This window comes from Mytilus trossulus, chromosome 6, assembly GCF_036588685.1.
Source record: "Mytilus trossulus isolate FHL-02 chromosome 6, PNRI_Mtr1.1.1.hap1, whole genome shotgun sequence".
NCBI classification, from domain to species: domain Eukaryota; kingdom Metazoa; phylum Mollusca; class Bivalvia; order Mytilida; family Mytilidae; genus Mytilus; species Mytilus trossulus.
The window spans coordinates 25,852,209-25,876,690 of NC_086378.1; the positions used below are offsets into that span (position 1 = coordinate 25,852,209).

The following is a 24,482-nucleotide window of genomic DNA, read 5'->3' on the forward strand; positions in this document are numbered from 1 at the left end:
TGCTTTGAAAAAATGATTGGCTATATGATATAAATCGTTCTATCACTCCTACGAGCCTATTTATACATTTATTTCACGTCTTTTTCTAATAATCTGGCTCGTATAAGAATAGTTAACGACACAACGTACTAATCATAGTAAAGTTTCTGATGAGAAATTGGCTTTTATTTTGTGACCAGTAATAGCCGTCCTTTTCTGTATATAATTCATGTCCAATTGTGGATGAATGTACGTACGAAAAATAAGCTGGAGAGTCTTATAGATTGTAGAAATTAATCGACATATCAGCTTGAACAAACCGGAAGTACTGTCTGTTATTGCTAAGTTATTACAACGGAAGTACTGTCGGTTATTGCTCGGTTATTATACCCCCGCTCAGTTATGTTGACTAAATGTGACTTTTTCAATAATGTCATATATAGAATTTTTAAAAACATTTTTTTAGCAATCATAAACTAGAATATTGGAGGAAGTGTAATTTGTTCACACAATGTGGCATAAAAAGTTTTCAGTTTTTAACAAAATGGCGGGAACGACAGAATTAAACCAATATATGCATACGCGGCGTATGGTTAGTTATACGAATTCTTTGGTATAATGTAAGTGTTGTCAGTGTTCTTCTTCAAATGTTTGCTTTATATAAGTTTTTCTTGTTTCCGAATCCCTGTATTTCATATTGTATAATTATATTTTATGCACTTTTTGATATAAAATTTTGTTTAAACTAAATGTTTGCTAGATAGTTTCTTGGTGGAATTACTTTAAAAACATCATAGATCGGCACTCCAATATGATATAACAAAGAAGATGTGGTATGATTGACAATGAGACAACTTTCCACAAGAGACCAAAATGACAGAGAAATAAACAATTATAAGTAACCGTACGGCCTTCAACAATGAACGAAGCCAATACCGCATAGTCAGCTTTAAAAGGTCCCGATATTACAATGTAAAATCAATTCAAACGAGAAAACTAACGATCTTATTTATATAAAAAAAATGAACGAAAAACAAATATGTAACACCTAAACAAACGACAACCACTGACTAACAGTTTCCAGAATCTGTTTGTATAATAATATCTAGAATAAGGTATTTTAAGAAATGAAAACATAGTAAGTCCATGAATATTCGTGGATCAAACGTAGATTCTTTAAAAGTTTTGAAACGTTTAAATACAAATATAATCATAATCACACGCCAATGCTAAGTGCATATAAAATCGTCAGTAACACTTTTGAATGACTTGATATCACAAGCGTTATGTAATTCGTGTTCTTTTTTAGCAAGTTAACATAATGTTGAAAGACTGTGATGTAATTTGTTCTCCGTTCTTGTTGCAATTAAACCTAGTAACATGTTATTAGTTTGAGTGATGTCTCACTTAATTAATCTTGAAGAAAATCTTCTGTTCGATCATATAAAAATAATTTGATTTTACTCAAGTGTATTGTACCTATAATAGACATAACGAAACCATTAAAAATCTGTAAAAACATAGGACTGGTGTACATTGTAAATGTAACTTTATTCCCGTCTAAACTAGTACGTCTAATTTGTAAGGAAATATGGGGTTTGATACCATTGTTTGCTATACATGCAGGTATGCTGGTTATGTATAAAAATGATAAATTCTCATGGGCGTCAAGTTGGTAACTTATTCCTTATTCGTTACTTATTCCTTATTCGTTACTTATTCCTTATTCGTTACTTATTCATTACTTATTCCTTATTCCTTATTCGTTACCTATTCGTTACGTATTCCTTATTCCTTATTAGTTATTAGTTGCCTATTCGTTACTTATTCTTTATTCCTTACTTATTCCTTCTTCCTTGGAAATGCTTTATATTACTTTTCTAACTGTATTTTAATATTTATTAAGGGTATATTTTCTGGGATCAATCTGGAAGCATTCATTTATGCTTTTGTACCGTTTTTACCATATTATCGCGTATATATTTACAATTCAAAAATACCAGACAGAGTTGAAAACAAAATAAATCAAATCAATTACTGTATTACGTATTAAATAGGGTTTTCTTTCTTTATTTTGTTTGCTAACGTAATAAATAAACAGCCTTTTCACCTATCTTCCATTCAAAACACGTAACACATGGGTCATTTATAAGATACATTTCATTTTTACATTTGTATAAACCATAATTAGTATTTCTGTCAATTATAATGAATTTTGCTTTCAGATTCAGGACAATTGATAAAAACGACATATGTACGTGCTTTTAATTATAATGATGGAATTGGATAAATTCAAAATCATCTTCATTATATGAATTTAAATTGAAATTAACTGGATTCCTACACCACTTTCTGGAGGCGTCTGTACGCGGTATGCCATAGTTTCATAATGAATTTCTTAGAACGGTTCCTTTTCCTTAATAGAAAAGAAAATATTTGCAGTTATAATGATTCAACAAAATTGACAAATTGAAATAAGATAAAGTGCCTTTGGTAAATTATAAAATAATCCAAATATATTTTATTTTTTGAAAAAAATAAAATTTACTTTTTATATATTGATTTTGACTGAAAAGAGAAATTCATCTGATATTAGATGAAAATGTTGTAAAATTATAGTTTATTAAGAAAGTATTTGAAATCTGCCAATGCATTTTTTCACATAAATGCGTATAATACCTAAAATTGAGAAAGGAAATGGGGAATGTGTCAAAGCGACAACAATCCGACCATAGAACGGACAACAGCCGAAGGCCACCAATGGGTCTTCAATGTAGCGAGAAATTCCCGCACCCGTAGGCGTCCTTCAGCTTGCCCCTAAAAAGTACTAGTACAGTGATAATGGACGTCATACTCAACTCCAAATTATACACAAGAAACTTAAATTAAAAATGATACAAGACAAGACCAGAGGCTCCTGACTTGGGACAGGCGCAAAATTGCCAAATCTGTTTTCCATCGTTTTAATTCACACACACTATAATCACAGTGCATATCCTTACAACAAGTCATTAGAATCGTTTATTCACTTTGCTCACAAGAAAATGGTTTCACTTGGAACTGATTGAATTCATGTTTTTCTTCATTTTACACGCAACTTTTTCTCAGGGGCATTTCGACAATAATAAATAACAGATATGTTCATCAGTAATGTAAAAGTACACACTAATTTTATAACCTTACTTTTTGGAATGGTAGTTCCTGTCAGTTTCGTATTGATAATGCGTCTTTTATGAATAATGATTAAATATCTGTCCACATATTAAAAGTTTTATTCTCCTGTTTAACTTATTATATGTATAAAAACAGAAAATTCAGAAAGGGGAATATATAAAAAAAAAAAGATGTGGTATGATTACCAATGAGACAACTATCCACAAAAGACCAAAATGACACAAACATTAACAATTATAGGTCACCGTACGGCCTTCAACAATGAGCAAAGCCCATACCGCATATAGTCAGCTATAAAAGGCCCCGATAAGACAATGTAAAACAATTTAAAGGTCCGTTATATGGACAAAATTGGTTGAGTAGGTAAATATAAAGCAACTAAAAGGCAAATGCAAAAAATGTATTTTTTTCCTTTTCGTTTTATTATGGGCAAGTTCTATTTTCGTTAAGCTATCCTAGTATGTCTGAAGTATGCATGTCTGAAGAGGCATCATCGACTTATACGAGCGTGTTATTTTCATATTATATAAAACAATTACAAAACGAATAATTTCTGTTTCACAAACGTTTACTAAATGTAACATCAAGTTTTACGGGTTATATACTGGGAAATAAAGGTAAAGACATGTGATAAAAAGATATAGGGTCAAACAACTGATTTATTTTATCAGCACATCTTTTGATACAATTGGGAAAAAGATTAAGAAAGGTATAAGAAGTAAGGACAGATTGATAATTAGTCATGATTAGTTACCTATTTTAAACGGACGACAGTAGTGTAAACTTCATTTATAATATGTCTATAACAGCCGGACAATTTTATCTTTATCTTGTAGACGTTTTGTCTGTTCTCGTCATTTAAAAATCTAAACAATTTCCTACTTTTAAGTCTCTCGAGTAAACTGTCAGACTTCATACTTCGTAGATCAGTTAAGAGAAAAAACAATAAGACTGTAAATCAAGGTCATTAAGCAGAACGTCACAGGAGAAATCTCAGTAATTGTTGCTGTCGTAAATCAAACAAAGCAAAGCTAATTGGTTTCATTCATACTGTCGGACTTCTAAAGTCAAATTGTCACGACTCCAGAAATAAAGCACTGAAATAAGTTAAAACCAGTTGATGAATATGAGGCAAATGTTTAGTGAACTTATGTTGTACTGTTACACCACTGTCCTAACCTATTAGGAGCACTTAAACAAGTAACGATGAGTTAATGGATATGAGGCAAAATAATGTTCAGTAACCATATGATGTACTGTTACTGTAAAACAACTTTACCATGTTAGGGTTGTTTGTTTGGCCCCAGATGTTTTACACATGTTTCACCCCTCAGCATTCTATATTCATGAGCGAGTTACAAGTCAGGAGCCTGTAATTCAGTGTTATTCGTTTGTTGCTGCATATAACATAGTTTTTTTGGTTGCTTGTTTTGAATATAAATCAAGCCGTTGGTTTTCTCGTTTAAATTGCTTTACATTTTGTCATTTTGTGGTTTTTTATAGCTTGCTATGCACTTTATTACTTGCTAATTGTTGTAAGCCAATCAATGTTATAAGAAAATCCTATAAACAATAAATGTCCTTAAACACATAGAAATTGACCGGCTCGTGTGTCAAGTAGAGGACACTGACTAATGGTCGAACTCTTCACATACTGTCTAATCTAATACAAACGATGAAAGAAAGTTAATTGATATGAACCAATCAAATGCATTCCTAAAATTATTTCCATGTCTCATTCCCCCCCCCCTCTCAAATCTTACGTACACAAAGGTGATTACTATACACACTGGACGCCATTCAAGTGCATTTTGTACGGTCCTCTTGTTTTTGAACTAATGCCAGATATTCGGAATTTTCTGGTTTTATCAACATAGTCCCATTTAAAAAATTTGCTCGGTATCCCCAATTTTTCTTTCAAAATTTTATAACATTTAGTTTAAAAAGCCATATTTGGAAATCTTATAAAATCATTAAATTTTTGAAAAAGGAAAAGTGTGCAATATGTTAAATGAAAGAAAAATCTAGAGAGAATCCTTTCGCGCTAAATTTTTAATGGCTAATATCTCGAAAACAAGCACGCGGACCCTAATTTTTTTTCTGCTTTTTTTTAGTTCCCTCTTTTACATACTATCATTATATACCATTCTTTTAAAAACTTGTTATTTTGAAATGGAACATTCTCAATATACCTACTCGTTGACCTGACAAACCCTCCTCAGGGTATCTGTCTATACCACCAGAACTTAAATATACATATAAATCTAAAGATGAACGGAAGCATGCATTTTAAGATAATTTTTTGCGACTAACGGAAGATAAATAAGTGTAATTTTCAAAATCTGCCTACGATCTGGTTGGTAAAAGTCTAATATGAGTGACTTTTATATCGGATAATGAGGAATACATGTAAACATAATGGCCAATAGTCTCATAAAGTGTGTGAATATACTAGTCTAGCCAATATAAACTTACTTTGAAAAGTAGAAAATAATCAAGACATATTTTTCTGTGTGAAAATTTCTCTGTCATTAAATATGATAGTTTACTAGTATATAAGAACTACAATTGCGATCCGATTCTTTCCTGTTTATGATTGCAACATTTATTGATGCTGTAAATATTACATAATAAGGGTACAATACCTGTATTATTGAACCTCCTGAACGATTTTAATTTTCACGTCATTATTATTTGAAAATAATCTTTTTTACTATAAACAGTAATATATTTCAAATCAAATAACAAGCTCTCCGAACAGACATACAATAATATTAACAGACATAAAAGCTCTACGAACAGACATACAAGCGCTACGAACAGACATACACTAATACGAACAGACATACAATGACACGAACAGACATACACTAATACGAACAGACATACAATAATACGAACATACACACAATAATACGAACAAACATACAATAATACGAACAGAAATAGAATAATACGAACAGACATACAATAATAAAGTCGTTCTCTTGATAATGAGTCGGTTTTTCGTATTTTTAGTACATCTAAATCGTATCAATCTCTTCATTGATATGAGAGTTGCATATGGAGGTGAAAATTGCATAATATCTAGAGCGAGTGAGACCAGTGTATTCGTCTAATTATTTAAGACAAACGAAACATACAAAAGAGGTATTCAAAGATATATGTAGAAAAACAAACTTTTAAACTATGAAGATATCGCTTTGAAAATCGTGCTTGTGATTTTTTCCAATTATTACTATAAGTAAAGTTAATATCGATATCAAAATGTCATTGTGATTTAGAGCCATCAAAATTGTTTACAGTTTCCATCCATTTGTATAAATAGCATTTTAGTTTGGACTATCAATAAAATGATCTTCAACGTTCATATAATTGCTGATAGTCATCTCGGGAGATATATTTATGTGCGGATTAAGTGCAGATTAAACAGAAAATATACAGAAGTAAATATCAGCTATAAGTGTAAAAGAATATATATTTGTTTGTACTGCTAAGATGCATGTGTTGTTCAGTATGATTAAGATTAGCTGCATGAATTTTAAAGTACATCTTAAACGAAATAATTATATATTTTTAAATTCTAAAAGTAAAACTATTTTAATAATAAACATATGTGTATGAATTTTATGAACACAATTTGGAACAGACATAATTCTAAGTCTTTACCCAAAATTATAAAATGATTATATGATGGATGCCCATTTTGATAATAATAATATAATAATAATATTTGATATATTATACTTATATATTTCCATAAATCTAAAAATTCCAAAATACATGTATTTCTGATTTATACCATATATAATATATAATAGGTGTAAGAGATGTTTGACGACTTGCAATCTTCGTATTTGAGCCGGAAAATTGACCATTTCTAAAACAAGACTTCAAGTTGTCTCCCTTGGATAAAAAAAATAATCCCGTCTGATATGTTCGAATGCTAGTCAATTCGTTCCAAGTCCGATTCGTTCCAAGCCAGTTCGTTCCAGATTAGGACAATTCGTACCAAGTCAATTGTCAATTCGTTCCAACTGATTTGGTTTATTATTAATCAGACTTAGCAATTTGTTCTAACTGATTTATATCGTTATTAATCAGACTTAACAATTTGTTCTAACTGATTTATATCATTATTAATCAGACTTAACAATTTGTTCCAACTTTTTTTTTATAATGTAGACTATATGTCCGTATATCACTGTATTTGTGTAAATCAACCTACAGTGCATGGCAAAATTCGGCAAAACAATGACACCAAAACACGAAGATTCCATGATGGAATATAAAAATAATATATGTTTTAAACACTTGTTGTTTAGACGTCGGTCAATATATAGTAGACTTAAATTTTTATTTTACCTTTAGTTTTTTTTGTCATTGGGTCTCTGTCTCTGAATTAAACATCACACCTGGTTTATTATTATCTATCAATTGGAATAAACTTAACAGATGTTTGACATAGATAATGCATCTCTATCCAACTGTATTTGTCTATGCCTTCGGTTTTCGAGGCGTAGGTTTGCCCCTAATTGATTAAATTAAAATGCATCAACACGTTATATAATATCGACTTGACATGCCTGTACTTCTGCAGACATTGACACTGTACCACGTATATAAAAACTGAAAGAATGATATGTCTTAATTGGGTTTTTAATGGAATAGCACGTTGGCCTACATTTTACTCTTCTATACGAATGAGACATGGGAATGGTGCATCAAACGTATCGCTGTATACTGACCTTTATACATTACTGTTAAAGTCCTGTGGGGAAAATGCATTATGCCTTGACTTACTGTCCAGACAGTTAGAAGATGTATCGAAAATATAAAATATTATGTTATGTAATTTTTCAATTTCAAATCGCTGCCACAAGTCTATTTAACTGGCAGATAGTATGGTTTGGTCAATACACAGTTACTGTGTCAACATGCTCGGTTTCACTCCTTTTGGGGTTCATGCCAATCCTCCAGGACTTTTGGGGTTCATGCCAATCCTCCAGGACAGGACTTTTGGGGTTCATGCCAATCCTCCAGGACTTTTGGGGTTCATGTCAATCCTTCAGGACTTTTGGGGTTCATGCCAATCCTTCAGAATTCGCATTGGTTCAGAATCAAATAAAAATGATTTACAAGAAAAAAAGCTACTTTTGACTTTTATTTTAAGTAATTTGATTGACCTTTAGGTCAAACCAAAATCTCCGTGTTTGGGACAGTGCAAATTTGTCTGGAAAATGTCTATAACTTTAGTAAACCTGTTTTAATGTATCATATTGTATAATGCGAACTAAATTTTACTAAATGTGTTTAAAAATGGAATATGATATGGACTATATAGAGAACAATATATAAACGTAAAAACAAAGCAATTCAGAAACAGGAAAGACGTCTGGCCATGAGTGCTATGAAAATGGCACCTTTTTTATCATTTTAAACAATATGAGCTCTCATATGTTTATGATTTAAAAGTGAAACACAGTAATGGAAGTAAAAACCGTCTTAATTCCCAGTGACAGAAAAATTGCAAAAGAACCCGAGATACAAACGAACATTCTGTACTCGTCTAAAACACAATAATTGTGTAACAATCGACCAATTTTAGATGACGGCTGTTAAATGTTTGTAGTGATAATGGTTTAGGTTGAAGATACGGGTTACTGTTCTACGTAAATACCTCACGCAAATACTGATAAATTGCGATATGTAAATACCTCACTCAGATAATGAAACTTTGTTAATTGGAAGAGCACATTTAAAACTTTGAAGATTGTTTTTATCGTTACTAACAGTTATCTTATTGTTTTAAAATAGTCTTACACATTAGCAAACATAGCTGTATTACTCAGTGACGGGCCCACAACCTGTAGATCCCAGTCATGATCCAACATCCTGTAGACCCCAGTCGTGGTCCCACATCCTGTAGATCCCAGTCATAGTCCCACATCCTGTAGATACATATAAAAGCAATACTATTACAAATGCGTTTTTTATCTGACTGTTTATGACTTCTAATCCGTTGAAGGCATATTACGTTACGCACGATATTGCGTCGCAAGACGTAACAAGTATAATTGACGCCACATACTAACTTTCACGTTTTGTTATCAAGAGCGGAGTACCTACTCGATCAACTTTTATCAAATAAATATCATAAGCTGAAGAAATGTTTCAAAATTTGTTATTTATAAGACAATTAAATACGTAAAAATCTTTCTTATTTTTTTTCTGATCTATGATTGAAGTTCTAGTTTTTAGAAACAAAATATCTAACAGAAAAGTTTGAATTGCGAATTGAACAAACTTATAAAATCAATGTAAATATATTTAGATTTATAATATGTGTCTTTTGTATTTTTGTTATTTAATTTTGTGCTAAGTGCCGATCTGATGAATTAAGACTTTTCATACTGAATTCTGAAATTTGTTCTTCTGCTATTTAACCATGGTTACAGCTTATGGAGGGGTTCAGGAGCGCACAAAAAGATGAATTATATCCACAATTTACCGTCCAAAGTCTGCATTACAGTTTTTTTGGTTGCTGTCCGCAATATTTGTATTTCACAAATATTCATTAAATCGTTGTTTTTATTTTTTGATTATTTTTGTCTAAGTAAGATATTATTTTACAAAGGCATCTTTTTTAACATATAGGGTTTGCCTTTTGTTAATGCAATACGCATTGACATCTTTATCGTTTGGTCTACGGGTAGTTGTCTGTTGGCCAGCATACCATTTTTTAAATATGATATGGTGACATTTGTCACAGTTTTATTTGTTGTGAATATTAATATACGGCGACGTATGATCTACAATGAAACAATTATCCACCAGAGTAAGCGGAGATGTAAAATTTAATTTATCGAACAAAGATTAGATGAAGTTAAAAAAGCAGAATGTGACAATATTAATTTTGAATTAACACTATAATTTGAGGATATTAAATTGTAAATATAACTGATTTAAAGAGTTATCTCCCTGAACTAAGGTCAACCCCCTTAAATTGTAAATATTTGCCTTCTGCAGTTAAATGTTTCATTGATACATATTAACTACCACAATTACGTGTTTTACTTCCACGAATGATCAATAGCTTAATTGACTAAATAGAAAATAAAACGATTCGAGGTATTAAAGGCATAGAACATGGCATTCGTTTCTTAATCTAGTTTAATTCCGATTCTCCTTAAGTGTTAATGATGTTATGTATGACAATGTTTACGCATGTTAGAAACTAGGATACACGCTTTTTCTGGAACAACATACGTTTTCTACTCATTTTACCACTATTCTCCTTTAACATAAATACCCTTTTTAGCTGAGAAAATCCATGACCTTTGTCAAGAGAAAAAATAATCTTATTAGAAATAACAATCATGATTTAAAACTATAAATCTTACTAGAAATTTTAGTACAGAAAATTCTTAGCTAAGCATACTAACATGTAGCTAATACTACTGTAAGCTGTAGTTCAATGTGTTCTGCAAATCTAAAGCATAAAAAAGAATTATCTTTTGTTTACTATTCTAACGAATATTAGTTCCATAAATGGAATCATATCTTCAAGATAGACAATATGTATATCAGGAATCGATATTCTTTGATATTAATGCAAACAGGTGCATGCTGGATGTTCTTCTGTCATTATACAAAAGCATTAGGGAAGCAGGTGTTTATTACCAATTGTGTGAGTTCATCGGCAAATATATATATATCATTAAATAAAAAGGAACTGAACCCTTTATTATATCATAGCCAATATTTAATCAGAAAATAGCATTAACAAAATACTGTTAAATCTATGTGATATATTATTGCAAAGGTTTCATATAAATTCAATCAAATATGATATCTAATAATGTCTCCGATGTAATACTAATTTCACGTATTAGCAATTTATATGTCATGTGCTGGGCTATTAAGGAATGTATAAAAACTATTGCAAACAATTATTGAATTAGACTACATACAATTACTTATCTAGCGCATAATAGATGGATAATAACCTTTATAAATTTGCTGAATATATGTTATACTACCATTGAAATTAAATAAATGTGGATGTATGAAGCCTCCATGTTATATAACCATTAAGGTAAAATAATGTTCTTCAATTACAGTACTACTGAGCAATATGGGTTTTATCCTGTATTATTCAAATCTATATTAATTTACGATTCTTTTGCTGCATTACACAAAACAAGATTTCAATCAGTGATATTTTTTATTTGATGAAACATAGTCAAAACAAGCGTCTCAAAGATCTTTAATTGTTTCATTGATATTTCTAATGTTATTTCTGAATAATCATCTAAAACGTTCAAGCAATAAAGATCCATGTAATTCAATAGATATGTAAAAGACAGATGCAAAGTCGGTAACGGACATGTATTGATTTTTCAGGGACTTTGTATTATATATGGTTTTATCCTGCTGCTTTCTTTCTGTCAATCAAATGACATCGGACATGAATTGTTTGTTAGAACTTCTTATCAGCAGTCTTGAAGACCATGCAGATAATTCAGACATGTTATAATTGAAAGAGAGAGGTAAGTCCGTACTTTTGATGTGTATTTGTAATGTATAAAGTTGGTGGTAAGAAGGTTTCCTATAACATGTGGCCACTATTTGTTTTGTTTCATATGCTTCTTCTTTAAACAACATTATGCCCTGTTAAATAACATACAGCGTGTGTCTATCTCCTTGTATAGTAGTAACATTTATTTGACTTCCTTGCCTCTTTACACAAAAATGAACCTAACTGGACTAATATAAAAAAAGAAGATGTGGCAATGAGACAACTATCAACAAAAGACCAAAATGACACAAACATTTTAAAACAACTATAGGTCAGTGTACGGCCTTCAACAATAGGCAAAGCCCATACCGCATAGTCAGCTATAAAAGGCCCCGATAAGGCAATGTAAAACAATTCAAACGAGAAAACTAACATCCTTATTTATGTAAAAAAATAAACGAAAAATAAATATGTAAGACATAAACAAACGACAACCACTGAATTACAGGCTCCTGACTTATTTTAGCAAAAAGAATTGCCAGAGTTTAAACAAACATCTTGTTTAAGGCTTGAAAAAATCATACAAAAACCGACAAACCAACGTCGAAAAATATTTTAAAATCTAAAATCTTGTTAAAACCTTAAAGATCTGATTAAACCAAAGTGAACAAAAAGTTTAGCAAAAAGCTGTCAAGGAATCAGAGATACGAATAAAGGCAACAGTAGTATACCGCTATTCAAAACTCGTAAATCTATGGACAAAAAACTAAATTTGGGTAACAAACTAAAACTGAGGGAAACACATTAAATATAAGAGGAGAACAACGACACAACATTAAAATGTAACACACACAGAAACGGACTACGCATAAGACAAAATGCGATGAGAATAACAAATATAACATCAAAACCTAATACATGAATTTTGGATAGAAAAGTACCGTGACACGTCTTATAGTAGAATGTGAATTCACACTCAAATATAAGAGAAAACAAATGACACAACGGAAACACAACGTTAAAATGTTACACACACAGAAACAAACTATGATATAATAATGGCCATTTTTGCACTTGGCACAGGACATTTTTAAAAATGGTGGGTTGAACCTGGTTTTGTGGCATGCCAAACCTCGCACTTTAATGACAATGTTAAATATAACATTGAAATGACAACATAACATTACAGGACTACAATACAAATAAATAGGGGAACGCATTAGACAAAGAAACACACGATAGATAACAAAAGGCATCAGGTTTAAAATTCAATACGCCAAACACGTGCGTCGTCCACACAAGACTAACCAGTGACGCCCAGATATAAAAGATCGAATGTGAAAAAAAGTACAAAGTTGTACAGAACTGGAGATCAAAAGTTGAAAAAGGATGTGTCAAATACGGCTATGTTTTATGCTTTGGTTAAGAACATCCTTATTATATAGAACAATTTATGCTATTGTAAACAGTAAATTTTATCAAATGAATATAAAAGATATACATAATGAAACTAAAGTATTAACTAATTACAGAAAACAAAACCCGTATACATTATGCAAAGACTAACACAAAAAAATAGACACAACCGACTTAGTCCCGGCATCAACGCCAAAAATCGAACGAACGAGGGAGCAAATTGAAAATCTTATAACAAAAAAAAATCAATTTAATACTATACGCATTCTGATACCAGTACCGAAGTTAATACAACTGTGCTGGTGACACCTTCGGCCATAAGAGATTTAGTACCAATGGTAGAAATAATCTTTTACGTAACCATTTTACTGTACCAAATGAGCATTTCGACAATTAATGCCTACTCTGTGATGTTCAAGGTAAAAATATCTGAAAAGACAACACCTTTTATAGATGTTGAAGAGCCGATAAAACAAATCAAGAAAGACAAAAAGTAAAGCCAAAAACCCTTTATGAATCCGAGTTGATCATAAGGTTGGTACATTCATCGTAATGTTTTGTTATTTTTGTTATGCCCGCGTCACACTGTCCCGATTTTTACGCCGATGTAAACACGATTATGGAAATTTTCAAATTCGGGACTGATCGTATCCAGATCGGGCTATTCGTTGTGCCATCTTTAACCATCTTTAACCATCGGTCACTTTTTCTAGCCTTCGAGGACAACTTCGGGAAGGGTTCTAAATTTTTAACATGTTAAAAAATCCCCGAAGGTGCGTCCGATGTTGAGGGTTCGTATTGAGTTCGTATCACCATCCTCACCATCGTAATGTCACCGGGAATGCATCTTTAAATATCGTATTGCATTCGTATTTCCATCGTTTCCATCGGGCAGTTTTGACATTACGATGTCTAAACGAATGAATCACGAAGCTACCCGAAGGTCTTACGATGGCAACACGACTTCATGACGACCTCGTAATCCCGTCGTGTTGCCATCGAATAAAAGTACGAAGGCGACAAGATGGAACTACGACGACAATAAATCCAGCTTAATGTAAGTTAATTTTCGCGCTAAAATACATTTAAAGTGCCATGCGCGATATGCACTGGTCAGTCTTATACGACAGTTAAGAAAGACGTTCACAAAACATGGAGCTTATATCATATGATTCTATGAGAACAAGAAAGGCGACAGCTTTGTTTCTTTTAATTCAAATGGAACAAGAAGAGCAGCTTTTACAGGCTCAGGATTTTCTTTTACAAGTAAATTATTAGTTTTTGTCAATTTTTCATATCAAGTAACATAATGAAAATCATAAACGCGCCTCGTACACCAACACTGCAGGTACACGTATATAGGGAACCGACTTTTTCTTCATTATTCTGCTGATTTTTTATGTATCGTCTGGGTTGTTGTCACACGAATGTTCACTGGGACAAAAATGGACACTATGTTGTATACGACACATGCAGAAAATGGTAAATTGAATATGCATATTTGATACATAAACTATTTTTTTTTACAAAACAACCTAAACATTCAGTAACTGGAAATACCTTTAGTATTGTCTTTAGAACCAGCAGTTCAAAAAATGAGCAACCAATTTCTTGTGTATTACTAGTATATAAGTTATCATGCTTTGACCCAACTAACATGGTTATTTAGACGGTGTCGAAAATTGTTGAACGGTGAGGGCGATGGCCCGAACCGTTCAACAATTTTCGACTCCGTCTAAATAATCATGCTAGTTGGGTCAAAGCATGATAACATTTTTTTGTGGTTATGCTTACCGTACTAGGTATATAATTAATGAAAAGTTTAATACACAAGTGTCCTAGATTTCACTACGCAATATTAACATGTTTACTCCGCCCACTGACCTCACTCTTAATGTGTATCGTGTAACCTGATGATCTATTGATTTTCCATGTAGTGCATAGTTCATGTGTTTTTATGCCAACTGAAGATGGAGTCTGGTAAAAGACGATTTGTTGATACTAGTGATGAAGAAATTGAACAAAAACGTTTGAAAATGAGTGCTGACAAACAATAAAGCAGAATATAGCAGCAGCCACTATTTTCAGGGAGTATTTAAAAGTTAAGAAAATGGATCCTGGATTTGAACAGTATGACACCTTAAAACTAGATGAAGTGTTGGGTCATTTTTATATGGATGTGCGTAAAGCTGATGGAAATCGTTTTAAAACAAATTCACTACAATGCTTGAGATACTCATTGAATAGATATTTAAAGGCTCCACCTTACACACAAGACAGCATGTACCTTACTTTGTTCTTTTATAGCACACATGATTTCAGGTCAATAGTTTAATCACATTGGTTAAAAGTCAACATATTAAAACGCGATTTCTGATTGGCTACAGACACATGTTTTGTAAGAAGGTTTCTTCTATTAGGACAATTTGATTGGGTTGTGTACGGCGAACCTGGTTATTTAGCAGATGGCAAGGCATCCAGTAGAATTCAAGTTTACAACTGCATAACCACACAATGCTATTTGAAGGAGAAAAAACAAGTCCATCTGCATGACCTTGACCGTAAAAAATGTCAAATCATTACAAGGAGGAACAATATACCAAATGTGGTTAAAATCTTTTGAAGCATATTGGTTTTAGAGTGTCAACAAGGGTGATATTGCCTTTTATTACAACTGTTACCTTGACCTTTGAACTTTAAAGTCAATAGCGCTTAAGATATTCTTAACGAGTAACACCATATCAGTTTTTGAGCATTTCGGTTCAAGAGTGTCCATAACATTTTTTTTTTCTACAAGCAACTTACATGCAGTAAGCGATGGGAAAATAAACTAATAAAGTCTTTTAGACATCGTACGGCCATCGTGCCATCATCGTAATCGTCGTGAAGCCTTCGTAATCCATCGTGTAGCCTTCGTGATCCATCGTGTAGGCTTCAACTGAAATATGAAGCTTGAATACTCGTCTTCGGTTAACCTTCGCATGTCCATCTTTTGCTATCGTATATCATTTCGGCACCATCGTATAGCCTTCGTTATTCATCGTACTTGCTTCGGTCACTTTTTGGTATTTTAACGAGATCGGGACCAACTTCGTACGAACTTACAATTTTCGCTTTCGGGTGTCCATCGTATATAAAAATCGGGACAGTGTGACGCGGGCATTAACAAGATACCCTGGAATATCGGTAATACTTTTGCAATCCACTGTGATCCAAAATTAAAATCTTCTTACAAAAAAATCTAACCTATAAAATTTAAATTGCACAAAAGATCGAACGAAGTACTAAATATTGAATGATACACGAGTTAAATATTCAATTCGATGAACAGCAAACGGAACTTCAAATAATGAATGGAAAAAAATAAGATTAAAAGAAAGAATTCAATATAGACAAATAGATTTAAGGAAACTGAAAGAGAATAAATTGTTGATAGTCCCCATTATTATAAATTCCCAGAAGTCTGAGCAGGAAGTGAATTAATTGAACAAAGACAACCACATATCTCAAAAGATAAAACTCTGTTGACAAATTGCTTATTACAACCCTATCGATCGACGTAAATTTCTTAGAGCAACGTCATAAAATGATTTAGTTTAATACATCTTTGATGAAACATTTGTCAAAAATGCGATCATATTTAAATGTTGTAATTAGCGAATGAATTTCAATCCAAAATCAGTGCAAGATGTTTTATAGAAATATCAAAACTATATTGTATGAATTATATTTGTCATAAGTTTGTCAACTAAGAGCCAAAATAAAAAAGTTCAAAAGGACATCTCATAATCTTATTTGTAAGCTAGTTTCATTGTCTTTTTCTCTTTTTGCAAATGACAACATCAGGTTTCGAGCTTCACTGATAATTCTTTTGTAGACAAAACGTGCGTCTGACGCAAATATAAAATTTCAAGCCTGGTATCTATGATGAGTTTACTATAACGACTTATGAATTTTCAAAATACACTAAGTATCTGTCGTAACTGTTCCATCAATCCCTGCTAGAACTCTGAAAAAGATATCAAGGGGTATACAGTGATCACTTATCAAATTTCTGTGTCTGAAAAAAACGATAACATTTGAAGAAACTTACAGGTAACGACAATCGTTAATATGAAACAAATTTGTCCCGAACAAAAACAAACGCTATTTTAAACCAGCAGTCCTAGTGTTTTTGGTATGACTACAGATCTTTACCCGCTAGTGTATACACATAGTTTAGATATAGGTAAAGGTTCTAGAATATGAAGTTTTTGTTTGCTGGTGTATATATAAAGATAAGGAAAGACATCTATTTTGCCACCAGTGAACTCGCACAAAGTATTAGATATGGATCAAACCTGATTGTCGTCCACGAGTTAATTCAGATTTCTTCTATTTTCCCCTTTTTGTAATATCAATTTTCAGTGTCTGTAGTAAACATACAGATAATCCGTTGTGACTTGTTATAAAATATTCCAAGACAAAAGTATGGGGTAGAATAAACTCTTTAGATTGCTAGCAGTTGTTTGGAATACGGGTCTTATTTTGTTGGTTTAAAAAAAGTGTCAATTGGTTTTAACCATCGGTTCTTTGTACATTTTCCCTTTCATCCTACTGTCTTATAGTTTGTTCGATCATGGACAGAACGTTTTCTAAAAACATATAAGACAAAGACGTCACGTAACGCCGACGCAATGTCACACTTTCATGTCTATCCGCGTCAATTAATCAAGAATTGCACGCAACTTCATTCATGCAACCAAACATATATCACACAGTTTTGTACTTGTAAAAATAGTTATACTTGCTTTATATTTCATGTTTGAACCAAGTCAGAGAGTTGATAGTTCTTTACAAAAATGTACTTAAGGTAGTTCGGGGGTTTAAATTTTCGCGCCGTCTGCGCATAAAGTTGCGCATTTATATTTACCTTAGAGTTCGATATTGTTGTTAACACACATATATTTTGAAGACAAAACAATAAAAAGATTTTAGTATTTTATATTTTGATACTAACTTCTTTACCTCGAGTACCATATTCGATTGATAAATTACTGATAAAGTCAGTATCAAAAATGTCATTTTTCCATATTTCCTTGTCGTTTCAGAAAATCTACTATTTTTTTGTTTGTTAATACACAAAATAGAAATACAGATAATGTTTACTTGGATACCAAATATTGATGATGCCGACCAATCCCAATTTTTTGTTCTATGTTTTGAAAATATAACCCAAAACGAATATAAATGTTTTTGAAATGTTTCTTTTTTGTACCGTCCGTTTTGGACATTATTTACCTACGATTAGCAGATATATGTTGAAACTTTTCTACCATGATGTTCTTCGTGAAAAGATGAGAACTAAATAAACTTGTCAGAATCAGTATCTGATATTTACATTCTTAGAATTAGTTATATAAGTTTAATATGATTCAAAACATGCTTTTCTAACAGTTTTTGTTGAAGCTTTTTGCCCGATAGACATGAAAATAAGGCTTTGTGTCAAAAACAAAAAAAAAGTTGGTTGAATTCTGCATACATAATTGTATTTCTGTCTCTTAAAAAACTTTCTTCAGGCATTGCTTTTAGAACTATAGAATTGTGTTGCAGTATTCAATTGTAATTTGCACAGACAAAAACATAAGTTGGACGTGACTTGGATACATTTTATGTCTTCGGTGAAAAATTACCATTGTATACATGTCTGTTCTTCCTAATTAAGGTGTTGCTATATTTCTTAAAAAAGTCTTTCCTTTGGCAATTAGTTTATTTAATAACAAAAAAAAATGTCGGATTGAATAAATTTGTTGTGGCTCATTAGGGATTTAGAATGTTTTTATTTGATTCTCATCAGGATTGGACACAGCTGCAGGTTGTATCCTGGAGAAAACTTAGTTAACGTCATTTTACTAATATACAAGGACAAGCATTCTATATACTAATAGTTGTAATATGAACCCCTTACTAGTTTGGAAGTTTTAAATTGCTTTGATTTCAAAGTTAAATGAGTAAGCTCGAACTGTTCTTTTATATTCCAAAACTTGATATCTAAATACTGATTTTTGACTTAATGATAATAGTTTATATATCAACCAACGACTGGTTAACATCTGCGATATTCTTAATTTTTGGTCAAAATATTTACCTCAGCGAAAAAGTGAAATCACAAAATACTAAACTCTGAGGAAAATTTAAAAAGAAAAAGAAAAAATTAAATGGCAAAATTAAAAGCTTAAACAAATCAAATGAATTGATATTTACTGTCATATTCCTTACAATGTACAGAAATTTTATGTTAGGTTAAACCTGGTTTTATATGTAAATAAAACACCCATTTGTATAACCATTGTTCCGTGTTATTGTATCAAAACTATCTTTTGCATCAATGTACAACACCAAATATCACTACATATTTTATAGGCATTTTTTAACTTAAGGCAATTTGTACCTCGACTAATGGTTTTAAACAACTTTCAGCAAAGTGCATGTTTAGTATCTGGTATTTTGTGGTAAATAATATCATTTAACTGCATGGCATTGGTCAAGAATGATTAAGCGTTTACTTTATATACCAGTAGGAAAAGTGTTACATATTAAAAAGAAAAAAGATGTGGTATAATTGCAAATGAGACATCTCTCCGCAAGAGTCTATTAACATTAGTTGCAGTTATACAAGTACGTACTTATTTTGTTTTTTAGTGGCTCATTATATTATCACCTTTTGATGGCAGAGGGACAAATTATTTTTAAAAATAGAACAGAGAAACCGTTGGTTTTCCCGTTTGAATGGTTTTACACTAGTAATTTTGGGGCCCTTTATAGCTTGTTGTTCGGTGTGAGCCAAAGCTCCGTGTTGAAGGCCGTACTTTAACCTATAATGGTTTAATTTTTAAATTGTTATTTGGATGGAGAGTTGTCTCATTGGCACTCACACCACATCTTCCTATATCTAAAGAATGTCAAAGAAATCTGAAAATCTAGATTTAATAACAGAAGTGTTTTATATAACGGATATACATATGGACATTTAAATTGATCGATTGTTATATGTTTAACCAGCTGACCGGGATAAATGACAGAAATTTCGAATTCCTCTTAACATTAAGATCTATTTAAAAAAAATATGTTTAAAATCAAACCTATTATAGGTCCTAACTCAGAGAGATTATGGCGTTCTACATACACGAGGCGTCAAATTTGGTAATCCTATTCAGAAAGGATATGAAATTATACATCCAACACAGCCAAATGGTTTAATTCTTCAGTTTCACTGGCAGCTGGGTAATGTCCATATTTTTTTTTAACCCAGTCACCCATTAGGACCGAAAATATTTGAACAAAATTTCGCAGCCATTAACAAACAACAATGCAAAGTCTTGTTCGTAATTGAAAGATAAGAAAGTGTGATCTTGCACAGGGAGATCTGTTATTGCCCATTAAACGCCATGACAAGCAGTAAGATGTTATTAAACCTTAATTTGCTTATGTTAATCTAAATTTGTTGGGAATACAACAAAAAGAAAAGAAAAAATATCTTTGCACTAACATCAGAACAAATGTGAAACAGATTATGCCGTCTACAATAACTTGAAATAATAAATATTTTTCAATATTTGTGGGAATAACACACTTTCAATAAAACAATAAAAAACTATTTGAAATTCACAAGACTCTTAAAATGCATAATGTTAAAACTAATAAATTTGATAGAATAAAATGTTCTGTTTCGCATGGCTCACTTTGAAACATTTAATTCTCTGTAATCATTCATGCATTTTGTAATATCCTTTTAATTTAAGGAGGTACATGTATGTTTTCAATTGCTTGAAACAATAAGTCAATTTATATAATTCCGAAATCTCACATATTTTAAGAAAGTTTCCGAAAATAAGTCAAGTATTTTGTGAAATGCCTGAATTAAGACAATGCCTTTAAAATATGTGTATATTTATTAATTTTATTCTCAAACATTTCAGAAAGTTATATATATTCTTCAATATCTAAATATCTACAAGGTTTATTAGCTGATTTTAATTCTGTGAATAGAACAAAAAAAAAAGCAAAATATATACTCCCAACAGAAATTATGAATTGAAAGTTTATAAACGAAACAAAAAAAATAGAAAACTATGATGAGTTTATTTATATACACTTATATCTTTAATCAAAATTTTAAAACTTGTTTTAAATCAAGACTTAAAATTTCGTTATTGCATTGTTGTAAACTATATACTGTGGATTCATTATTATTCGTTGGATACCAAGTTTCGTGGTTTTCGTTGGTTCAGGTAAACCACGAATTCAAATGTTCCACGAATATCATATTTTCAATAGGCTTTGTATACAGAGATTGGCAAAACCACGAAATCAAATATCCACGAATATGCAAGTTTTCAGCTACCCACGAAATTTGGTACCCACGAATATAAATGAATCCACAGTAGCAGATTAGCTCTGCCTATTGTATAGCGGCAGGATACTTAATAGTTTTATTCTGATATAGATTGCAGATGTTGGAACCATCAAATACTATCAGTTTAGCTACGCGTTAAGTGGTTAACACGTTTAATGTTTGAACGATTGCTGTGAACTGATTCTATAACATGATTGTAAAGATATCTTAATGTTAGAAATGAGAATAGATGATTGACGTGTGTGAGAAATTATAGGGAAGTACAGGTCAAAGGTGAAGGATAATTGGAATATGATTAAATCACATATCAACAATGAATGCGAGATTTTCGGAATGATAAATATTGCAACAGCATATAACAGTAAAATGTGCAGTTAGTCTTGTGAATAACCAGTTGACCTTGCTAATGACAATTGTTTTATCGTTAGACAAAAATCAATTATTTTTATTGGTGATAACATAATGAATAATACATCTTTATTGTTTAACCTAGACATATTGTTGCCTCGAGATTGTTGCGGAAATATATACGCGTTAAGTTAGTAAAATACCTCACAAGTCCAAATACAATGTGTTTCTTGTTTATAACGTCTGGCTGTTGATTCAGCAGTTATTAAACTAAAAGGTAACAGTAGTTAACAGAAGTTCAAATATAAACAAAATGTACTACGAAGATACAAATCAAGAAAAAAAAATGAGGGAATCGCATGAACTCCAAAAAAAGAGCGAATGCGTCGACATGATAAGCGTCTCACGCAACAAATGCATCATCGCCCGTGAATCAAAACTCAGTCAACATCTGCTATCGGGAAATAACACAATGGATAAATTTACTGATCTTTACGAAATTTAAAGCATATTTTAAAGTTACTGATGCACGATTGTTTTGATAGGTCTAAAAACATAAAGGTCAATTTGAATTTTCTGATTTTTACTTCAGTGTGGTGATGATACGTTACTTATAGAGATATCATTTCGATGGTTGGTCTGACATTGACCTTTACTAAAAAGAATTATAGAGGTGACCTTGAGTTACTTACCTTCTTGGGTGTTGATATCTGGAAGGAAGAAGTCGAGTGTCATCTATACATTTGTGGATCGAGATCTTTAATTCTTTTGAAGCACATCATATAAAACTGGTGTTGTTGGAATTCGTGTTGATCTAGTCTTCTAGTGCTATTGTAGACTTGTCTTGTATGATTTTTAATTTTAGTTTCTTTTGTATGATTTCGGAGTTTAGTATGACATTCATTATCACTGAACTAGTATACATATTTGTTTAAGGGGCCAGCTGAAGGCCGCCTCCGGGTGCGGGAGTTTCTGTCTACATTGAAGAACCCTTGGTGACCTTCTGCTGGTGTTTGTTGTATTGTCGGGTTATTGCCGCTTTAACACATTCCCCATTTCCATTTTCAATTTTCTTGTTTATTTTGTTTGTTAAGTTCTTGTCATGCGTTTTTAGTGTTTTTCTTTCAATTAGAGTTACTAGGCATCCCATTGGTATATCCCGTCTCTATATATCCGTGTTGATACCCATATGCCACCTACATTCACCAACACATGAAAGGAAATTGATAGGAGTTATAAAATAAGAGTTAAACAATATTGGAAGGATTCATTTGAATGTATGATCTACCAATTATTGTTCTTAAGAGATTCTTTGACAATTTATTCTATGGTAAGGTACATAATATGCCATTGAATGTAAAAGACAATGCATACAAAATAAAACACTAAAGGTTGCATCGAATATTTTTTTTATAAATAGTCTCGTCTGTTGTTAACATTTTTCATCTAAAATATTTTAATGAATGAATAGTAATTGCCCAAGACGAATTTTGTTGTAAACACATCCTTACCAGAAATCACCTGAAGTTTCTATTTTCAAGCAGATGTTTGCAAACATTGTCTGTACCAAGTGTGTGTTCTGACATGCAATGTGTTGTTTTCTGATAGGCATCAATAGAAGAAAAAACATAGTTAGAGTGATAAAGCTAGGATGAGGAAATGAATTTTTAACTGACACACCTTCAAGGCCTTGAATTTCTTAAAAAAACCATCTAGGATATCAATGGGTACATGTTAAAATCTTGAACTCTGGGTTAATGTGAGTACTTTTCCTTAGTTTAATTCTGAAAGGACCATTCAGATTCAAAACCTTAGTTAATATTATGAATATTAATTGGTTCTGATCGTCTGTTCTTTAAATTTATCCTTTATTTATTCCCGATTGGGGATATTCTGAGAGAATATGGATTCATATTAAGGGGAATGCACGAGGAAAACAGGAGATCTTTGTCCGGACAACGCACCCAGTCGTGTTCCCATTTGTAGGTCATGTGATTCGATGTATTTGTATCCTTTATGATTTAATTGATGATACTTGAATACGGGTGAAAAGTAAAATAACGAAAATACAAAACTCCTTGGAAAATTCTAAACAGAAAGTCCCTAAGGAAGGGCAAAATAAAAATTTCAAACTCACCAAACGAAAGGATAAAGTCCTTTTGCCTCTAACTTAAAACATGTATTAATGATCTGGATTCCACGATTGAAGAGTATACTTTACGGATTAAAGCTTGTGTTGGTCATTTTTAATAACCGATATAATATTAGCTTGCAGATGACAGCTCGTGTAGATCTTAATGAATAGCTAATTGATGAGTATAATTTGCTGGTTCAAGCCCTTGTAAATCAGTGTGATTCGCCGATAGCTGAATATGATTTACTTGTTAAAGTCTTTGTATATCATTTTGAATTACATATGGATAAGAATTAACTTTTGGCTTATTCTAATACATATCTATATATAAGATTAGAATTTGTAGCAGATTTATTAAAGTATATATAGATTATTGAAATTAACCGATGTACATAAATTCATGATTCTATAGCATATAAATAATTTTAATAAATCTTTGTTTAAATACTAAATGTTAGAATAAGCTCATTCGGAATATACAAACTAAACGATTAAAAATGTGAAAGTTGTACATG

The 24,482-nt window shown here is 31.7% G+C and overlaps 1 protein-coding gene across 1 annotated transcript in view; it reads left to right on the forward strand.

The window, feature by feature from the left end:
* The window catches only part of LOC134720994 (D(2) dopamine receptor-like), a 168,448-nt gene that overhangs the window by 76,738 nt on the left and 67,228 nt on the right, over positions 1 to 24,482 (forward strand). Inside the window, exon 4 of the mRNA XM_063583630.1 lies at positions 11,560 to 11,705. The gene's annotated coding sequence lies outside the window, so the exon portion shown is untranslated. The remainder of the gene's footprint in view (positions 1 to 11,559; positions 11,706 to 24,482) is intronic.